Source organism: Nematolebias whitei, chromosome 19, assembly GCF_014905685.2.
Source record: "Nematolebias whitei isolate Nwh7 chromosome 19, NemWhi1, whole genome shotgun sequence".
Taxonomy (NCBI): domain Eukaryota; kingdom Metazoa; phylum Chordata; class Actinopteri; order Cyprinodontiformes; family Rivulidae; genus Nematolebias; species Nematolebias whitei.
In genome coordinates, this window is record NC_056516.1 from 36,962,131 (window position 1) to 36,972,005 (window position 9,875).

The window sequence follows — 9,875 nt, forward strand, 5'->3', positions numbered from 1 at the left end:
TTTTGCACTTTTAGTGCTTAGTGTATTCTTAGTTTAACGTATTTCTTAGTTCATGTCTTCCAAGATGGATTCCTAGATCCATCTAGGGATGCACGATATTGGATTTTTGGCCAATATCCGATATGTTAAAACTTATTTGGCCGATAACCGATGTATATACACACACACACACACACGTTTCTTTGTCAGAACATAGCCCACTTATTTATTTACTTATTTGCTACAAAAATTGTGCGACAGCTGTAAGAGCTGGTGACATATATTCAGTAACTGAGACTACCTGTATAAATAAAGAGTAAATTAAACTGAAAAACAGTATTTTGTAGCAAATAAGCCTAAATAAGTGGGCTAAGTTCTGACAAAGAAATGTATTTAAAATATCGACATCGGTTATCGGCCAAATAAGTTTTAACATATTCGCATATCGGCCAAAAATCCAATATTGTGCATCCCTAGTAATAAGATCCAAACATGAACTAAGTGCCTTTTATATCGGCGAGTTATTTTAATGAAATTGCCGATGTTGAACTTTAACGCCAATATCGGCCAATACCATGCAGATAATATCGTGCATCCCTACTCATTACGGTTTTTCTTTACAATTTGTATTTTTGTTGGATGCAACTGGGACCCTGTGTACATAGTTTCGTTCCACCTCATGTACCACATGTGATGTGAATGACAATAAAACGTTGAATTCTTGAGGAAAGTTTTCCACTCTGTGCACGTCAGTACTTCTATTCTGAATAAAAACCCGCTGCATGTAAACGCTCGCCATGATCAGATTGTGCCCATGTAAACGATACATTCAAATTATTTAATCCGAGTACATTTCAATCCGATCAAAGTATTTTGCTCATGTCAACATAGCAAGTGGAAAGGGAAAAACTCCCTGTGAAAAGGAAGAAACCTCCAGCAGAACCAGGCTCAGGACGAGCGGCCATCTGCTTTGAGAGGACAGGAAGTAGAAACAAACACAAAACAATAAAAAGGTCCGTGTGGACTTTCTATAGGAATAAAGACAAAAAATAACATGTTAAGATAGAAATATATACAAACAGGTAGAGTAGAGCAAATAAAGACGGCAGCAGAGTGAGGAAATGTGGTCAGTTTCTCCTCTAAGCTTATAGCAGCATTACTAAGGGATAGTTCAGGAAACCCAAGTCAACCCTAACTATAGGATTTATTAAAAAGGAAAGACGAGGCTAATCTTTAAAAAAAAGATGATGTGTGAACCTCACGGACAGAAACTGGAAGTTGGTTCCACAAGAGAGAAGCCTGATAACTGAAACAAGATGTGACCTCGTCATATTTGATGCATTGTTTAAAAATAAATTCAGGTTTGAAAAGACTCCTAAAGACTCAGGTGTCCAAATGAACCGTCCGTCAGCCGAGTGTGACAATACCTGCAGTGTATTACGTGTCATTTTAAATAAATAATGAAAGAAAGGTGAAAGATTGTCTTCAAGCTAACTTTCCGACATGTGACTCGCGTCAAAATTTTACACTACGACTGAATTTCCCCGTGTTCTACAACTTTCAAAAGTCACCGTACTCTGTGCGAAAAGAGGAAGACAGAGGAAAACAAAGTGTTCTTGTGTTGCAATATAATAAGTAATTGTTATTTCATTCTGTCTCGATTAGTGCCGTTTCACAAAAGCTCCTTTGAAGCAGTTTGTCTGGTTGAAACCGTGTCTTGGGCCCAGGGGAAGAGAAGTTGGCTGCATGGCTTAGTCAAGCGTAGTTCCCACAGTCAACTTATACGCATGACCTCTTTGCTGAAAATAGCACACAACTTGTTCTGCAAGAGAAAACTTATTTCATTAAACTAAAGTTTTATTAATCAACTCGGCTGCCAAGTTTATCTAAAACCATGATCACACAACTCCGTACTGGTTGTCAGTATTTAGAACCGATCTCAGATTTAAATCTTTGGCCTGTTAATAGCTTCAATCGCACCTAAACACAAGAACAAAACCACCAAGACGCCAAAACTCATAAAAAAACGGAGAAATGCAACGTGTTGGGGAGTTTTATGGTGTCCGGCTCAAAATTGTTTGAAGTCGACATGTTGAGAATATCCCCAGGTAGATTTGAGGCCACATTTTCATAAAAACAATATGGGGTGAAATCTTAAGAGAATAGGATAAAATTAGGCTTATTTTAGAAATATACAGACCCTTTCCAAAAAAATAGAATATCAAGGAAAAGTTGTTTAACTTCCATAATTCCATTGAAAAAGTTAATGTTTAATAGGATAGATTCAGGGCCCACAATTTAAATGATTTCAAGTATTTATTTTGACATAATTTGGGCTTCGAGCTCATGAAACCCACAAAAACAGGATTTAAAAAAATATTATATATTATATTTTTCCCCTCTTTTCCAAATATTGAACATCCCACCCCCTTCTCAATCTCTAAAAAACATAATCATTATAGAAAATAGTAATGGACTTCGAATACTTCCCTGTGGTGTTCCATTTTCCACAAAGTATTTTTCTTTGAATATTCTTACTTGTATCGATCATTTAGTTAAAAAGTTTTGCATCCATCTAAAAACATTCTTCCATTAACTCCTAGTTTGTACATTTTAATTAATAATCCTTCAGCCCATAACGTATCGTACACCTTTTCCATGTCAAATACAGCCACCACACTTTTATTTATTTATCTGTGCTCTCCTGATCTCGTCTTCTAACTGAAATGTTGCATCATTAGTGTTCCTCCTTTTTCTAAAACCGCTTGGATATTTAGATATGTATACCTTACTATTCAAATAACATGTTAGGCTATCAATCATTTTTTACATTATTTTACATATAGTCGATGTTAATGCGATTGGTCTGTAATTTTCCGGCTTTGTATGATCCTTTCCTGGTTTTGCGATTGGCATGATGACAGATTCTTTCCATCTTTGTTGTGCTTTGCTCCCCCTCTTCCCAGACTTTGTTGTACAAGTTCTGAAATTATTTCTTTGGATTTTTCCACCAAGGTGAATTGAGACAATTGAACCAAACCGAAGCAATTTAATGACACCTGGGGAAAGCTGTGCAAGTGCTTAGAGTTTAGTAGATGATTAGTGTCACACTCACTTTAAAACATTCATGTCCTGCAACATTTGGGCTGATTTCTTCACAGTATTCAAATTTTTTGAAATCCTGTTTTCATGAGCTAATTATGTAAAAATAAACAAATAAAATGCATGAAATCGTTTAAACTGTGGGCCATGAATCTATCATCTATTAATAATATTTTTTTTAATGGAGTTATGAAAGTTAAAACAGTGATATTCTAATTTTTTGGAAAGAGTCTGTATAATTTTATTTAAGTGTAGATTAAATGATAATAAGAGGGAGAGGTGGTGCAGAGGTTAAAGTGAACCTGTGATCAGAAGGTCACCATTTCAAATCTGCTCCTGACCATGACATTAAAATGTGGGAGGAAAAAAGGTGAAGTACCCACATTCACCTCCACCCTCGTTTACCTGACTCTGGGCCATTGAGCAAGGCCGTTAAACCAGCCACCTACAGTGACCATCTTTATAGATTATAAAAAAAATCACTAAACAACAATAAATGGAAGATAAACTTACTAATTAAAAGAAAATCACGTCCATCCACAAACATTCAGACTTAAAAAAAAAAAAAAAATTCATCTGCCAATAAACATGTTTTGGGATTGTTTGTTTGTTTATGTGGTTTATAATTCAATTAAAAATGACTCAACTGTTTGGACAGTGAAGTCCTAACTTATTCCAAATATTTGGGATTAAATGACTGTTCTAATGAGAAGCAAAGTTAGTTATTGGATTTTAGATACTAGAATATTAACAGAACATCTCCAAAATGTGGTGAATCTGAAGGTTGATGCAGATAAATTCAACCATCCACCACCTCCAAGTTTCAGTTTTAATACTGTACGCCAACCATTTCTTATGTTTTCTGCATCCTTCATAGAAAAACGCTCATCATGCACACGCATGTATACGTTTCTGCTGAAATGATGTGGTATATATTTTGGATCGTTTGTGAAGGCTGCAGAGGAGAAGAGGTCACTGTAAGGAATACTGTATCACGGATATGAATGTTAGTCATCGCAGCTTCCTGCTGCAGTCTCTTGAGGCGAGACGGTGACGAGCCAGGACGAGCATGTCCTAACTCTTCATTCTTATTGACTGCCTCCATTTTTCACGCCGCCTCTTGTCAAGCTGACCGTCAGTTTCCTTCAGGCAACTCTCGGTTCAGACACCTGGAAGGGCCTGAAAAAACAAACACTGAAGGAATGTTTATCCAAGCTCCACACTAAAACCGTTGTTCTTTACCGAGATCTGAGCTGAAGATTAAAATGATTATGTGGAGTGTAATAATTAAACTAGGACGTCTTGATGTGATAATTCAACATTAGGACGATTTCCAAGAAAGAAGGAATGAAAATTCCTTGGAGGGCACAAGTTAAACATTAATGGAGACAGAAAAAACTGGAGTCGACCATAAAATAAAACTCCAGAACATTAAAAGCCTTGAAGGAATGCATGTGGCCACCACCTTTCATGCCAGAAGTTTAGATTTAACTAGTTTAATGTTGAGAAACGGTAGCTATTTTAGTCAAACCTTAAAAATTATGCACATCTCATGCCATATGCTACTTGATCTTAGCTCAGAGTATGTGTTGAATGATTGTTACTACAGTCCCACATTTTATCTTAATGTAAAATTCACAAAGGTCTAACAGTTTTTGTGTTACTAGCTGTGGCAGCCATCTTGAAGGTTATTTGGTTGTGTCGGTAGGTAGGTGGAGGATTGGATCCAAATGCAGACAGACACAAGGAGCTCGAGGTAGTGTTGTAGTACTCGAGACCGGCCTTGGTCTCAAAATCACTTTTTGATGGTCTTGGGATTTTATTTCAAGACCAGTCAAGACCACAACTGCGTAAATATCACTAAATTACCAGATTATTGTCCAGTTTATTAGTTTACATATTTGCTTTTACTGGATGCCGATTCAAATCCAAGTGACAACGTCGCTCATTGCTAAATACATTTTTTGTCACCGCTGTCACGCCAACCCCCGTTCACTCCCACACATCACTCCCAGTGTTGCCAGATTAGGCGGTTTTAATTCTGATTTTGTTGGGAACTCTGGGCAGATTTTTGTTGGATTGTTGCGTTTTGCCACATATTGTTAAATTACCTTGGCTTGTACTGATGTGCGTTCATGTTCAAACAGTAAATTTACTGTAACAATATATTGATTGGGCAGATTTTTGTCTGATATGGTGGTTTTTAAACATATTTTGGTTGCTGGAAAACCTCAACTCTATCTGGCAACACTGGTCACTCCAAGAAAGAGAGAAGTGATCGAGTGTGGGAGAAGATGTCAAGCCAAATCATCAGTTAAAAAAAATGTGGCTATTTAAATCACAAAATACTTGTAACTAATATCCATTTATGTAACTTTTTTTATACGACTTTATTGAAACCACTGTTCAAATATTTATCCTTTGTCTTAAGTTCAGACTAATGAAGAGCAATTTGCCACTAATTATTTAAGGCATGTGATGAAACTGCTTCCAATTTAACAGTTGAGCAGTTTTATTGTTGAAGCACATGAAGTCAGGCCACTGAATGTCTGATTTCTTTGTTATGTAGCTTTGAAAATTTATAAAAGCTGATATATTCATTCAAACGCAACCTTAGTGTGCAACTTTTATAAAAAAAAAAATTATAATAAAATGTAATTATTTATTTTGAGGTCTTGGTCTCAGATACTAAAAGTCTTGGTCTTGACTTGGTCTCAGTTTAGGTGGTTTTGAACACAACACTAGCTTGAAGACAAAAAATAAAATAAAAAAGGTTTTAATTAAAGTAAAACAAAAAGTGCTGACCAGGACCTAAAACAGAAAACATGGAGGGATAACAAGGAACACAGTGACGCGAGAAGACTAACGCTGAACTAAAGTGCAAACCGAGGAGCAAGCATATAAAGAGACACTAATGAAACCTTAACAACACCTGGGGTGATTACAGACTGGGGACAGGTGAGGTTGACAGACTACCGGTGAATGGGAAAACACTGAGGAAGCTGACTGGGGGAAAATGAGAAATGGCACAAGAAACAGAAAAAGACTTAAACCAGAAAACTAAAACAAAACAATAAGTACAAAAGCAAAAAGTTTTAAACTGAACAGGAAAACACAGCAGAACCTAAAGGGAATAAAACAAAGATTAACTAAAACTACTAAATCATACAACAGGAAAACAGACTGTAACAAGTTGCGGATGCACGACAACTGTAACATGTCGGAACCGGAGCCGAAGAACCAAGATGAAGATATCTGAAAAGCCGAGTGTGATGTGAGCTCCATAAAACTACCGCAAATTTTATTTAACGCGTTTTCTTCCACTCAAAAACTTCCCATGGATGCTAATAAGTTAACGAAACCGGCGAAACTGCAACCTGGGTCCGCAGAGACAAAGACGACACCACGGGTAAAAGAACCGGAACATGATTACGCTATGGACATTCCTATGCAAAACAAACGCGACCGCGATAGCTCGACACCGACGACTCCAATAAAGTCGCAAACTGAATAAAGAGTGAAGTCGGATGAGGACGGAGACACTGCCCAGGTCTCCAATAATGTCATATTTGAAGCCATCATGAGTTTGGAGAAGAGAGTAGACACGCAGCTAGAAGACAAAGAACAAGCAAACTTGGTGAAGGCAGTGCAGTACAACGCAGAGGAAATTAAAGAATGCAAGATGAGGATTTCAAAGCTAGAAAATGCAAACAGTCAGTTATAGAAAACGATGAACTGAAAGAAAAGATGAGCAAGACGGGTGAGATGGAGCCTCCGGGTGAAGGGCATGAAAGAGAAGAAGGACGAGAGCATCAGAGCAAAGATTAAACAAGTTCTAAAGAAGATTGTCCCTGAGCTGGACTCCAAAATGGAGGGTGCTGTAGATGTTGTCCACAGGATGGACAAAAGAGACGACAGGAACAGGAGTGTGATCATCTTATTTACCCAAAGACGAATAAAGGAAGAAATATGGAGGCGGAGCAAAGGATCATCTTTGCAGAGATGTTACCTAAAGAAGAGCTGGAGGAGCGCCGGCGACTGTGGCCCCTGGTTGATGAAGCCAGGAAACAGGCCTTTTTCCGGGGCCCACATGGATATATTGAAGGACGACGAGTGGAGCTTTAGAGGTGAACAATATCTGATAAACGTTTGATTGGGTGGAATATGTGCCAGTGGTAAAGGAGCTTTATTAGTAAATCTTTTCATTTCTACTTGCTTACTGGGTCAATATTTGAGTTTTCTTTCTTTATTTTTATTTTATTTTTATCTAAAACTGTTCTGAGTTCATGTTAAGTGTTAAACTTTCTATTGGTTCTTTAAATGTCAGGGGACTGAAAGAAATTGTTGAAAGGAAAGCCGTTTTTTTTATTTTGCAAGGGACAAAAATCACATTGTTTATTTCTGCAAGAAACTCACTCCTCGGATGTGGACGCTTGTTTCTGGAGGAATCAATGGGGCGATGAGATGTTCAGTCACGGTTCGACCCGATCGGGAGGGGTAGCTTTAGGTTTCAACAATTTTCCAGGAGAATTGGTCACACACTGGACTGATACTGGGGGACACTGGCTGACAGCTGTGGTGAGAATGGATGGTTTGTTCAGCATACTGTTAAATATATACGGGTATAATAATGACAGTCAAAACAGAGTCATGTTAACAGACATAACAAATGTGGTTTCAGAACTTAAGGTCGATATCCTACTGATTATATTTTGATGTGAGGTGACTGGAACATGACTCCTGATGAGTGGAGGGAATACAATAGACTTTGAAATTATGAGAGGTACCTTAAAACTTAACAAGCGGCAAAAAAATAAATAAATAAAAATCTAAATAAAAACCTCTCAATTTCATCATAAATACCCCATTTAGCGTTTAAAAAGATAGGGGGACTTCATTTTCTCTTACAATGGGATTTTGAGTTGAGCAGATTGTCGGTGAAACTTTCAGATTTTCATAAACGGGTTCTTCTTTACTGGAAACTCATATACACCAGTGTGGAACAATAGGTACATTCAGATTAATAAAAAAAAAATATATATATATATATATATATATATATTTATCGAGGAATGTGTTCTAAAGACACGTGGCCCATTTTATGGACAATGACGGAAACATTTTACAATAAAGAGTTCTGTAAAAAAAAAAAATTCAAATCCATTGTGATTTTATTTATATTTATTTATATATATATATGAGCATCTGATTCCAGACAGTCAGTGTCTTATCTGTCACAAAGTTTGTCACACGTCACCGGACTCAACAAATACAAGACGATGCCCAGACAACGAAAAGACGCAGACTTGTAGACACACACGAGTAACAAGACACAATCACACACACCTGGACATGAAGGTGGAAACAATCACACACACCTGGACACGAAGGTGGAAACAATCACACACACCTGCACACGAAGGTGGAAACAATCACACACACCTGGACATGAAGGTGGAAACAATCAGGACCATCTTAAAGGAAACCAGGGAGTGTAAGGATGGGGACCAGCCACCAGAGGGCAGCATCCTTACACTTAATAGATGTTTAATAATTTATTAATAGTTTTATGATTTTATTTTATTATTTTTAGTGTTTGAAACACCATTTTCACATATTGTATGATTGTGTCCTCTGTTGTTTTTTTCCATTCAACCTTAATTTATACAGGTTAAGGTTTCCTGTTGTATGAGCTCAACTCAAACAGGCCACTGCATCAACAGACTCCTGAGTTTAAAATAAATAAATTGCTTTGATGTCTTGCGTTCTTTATGCAACTTTGATTTGAAGCACATTGCTGTTTTTGGGTTTATCTGACACAGCGCTGACGTCACAGACAGAAGAAGAAGCGCTGCACGAGTTCGTCAGCGCTGACGGGAGCTCTCCATCGTACTCCTGTCATGTAATATGTATGAACTGATTGAACTGGGTTGATCCTTGTCGTGATAAAAGTTTTGTTCGCAGTAGGAAATGATTCCAATGTTGTGTCCAGGTAAACATAAATAAATGGGGCTGAGATGCGTTTAGTTTTACTAAAGATAAGGACCCAAATCAAGCTTCAAATCAAACAAACAGAACAACAAAAGGCAAGAAGAGAGCACAGGGAGTAACTGCAGCTCGAGTGAGAGAACTCGTATCAGGATGATGAGCTGCCTTCAAGGCTCAGTTAAGATGGTTTAGTTTTGACGTGTTGAATACTGCGTGAGGGTGCACGCGCCAAGGGTTCATCTAAAGATGTTTTAGAATTGATTGGTGTCCTTTAGTTTATATTTTCAGAACTAGTTTTGAGTTGTTTTCCTAATATATTATAACTCAAATCCATTTGCTGGATCCTCAGATAAATAGTGTTAACTTACTTTTATATATGGATGTTTCTGTTCAGTGCCCTGAGATTACTTCCGTTGTGACTTGATATAAATAAACTGAATTGATTTGTGATCATAGACTTTCAGGGAGTAAAATGTTGTGATCAACTGTATGAAATGCAACACTGAGGTCTAACGGGACCAGTGTAGACACCAGTCCATTGTCAGAGGCCATGAGAATATCATTAGTGACTTTCACCAGTGCAGATTCACAGATGCTGTGATGAGCTCTAAATAATTTTAAATAATGTTAAAATTTATAATAAGATTATACTAGCATGACGCCAGTTTCTCATCTAAAATTTAACTTCTAAATTTTCAGTATCTAATATTTTTGTAGGGGATTATGATTATATTATGTTTCTATTGTAGAGTAGAGGAAGACTTATAGAAGAGGAGAGGAGGGAAATAGCTTTATTATCATTCAAA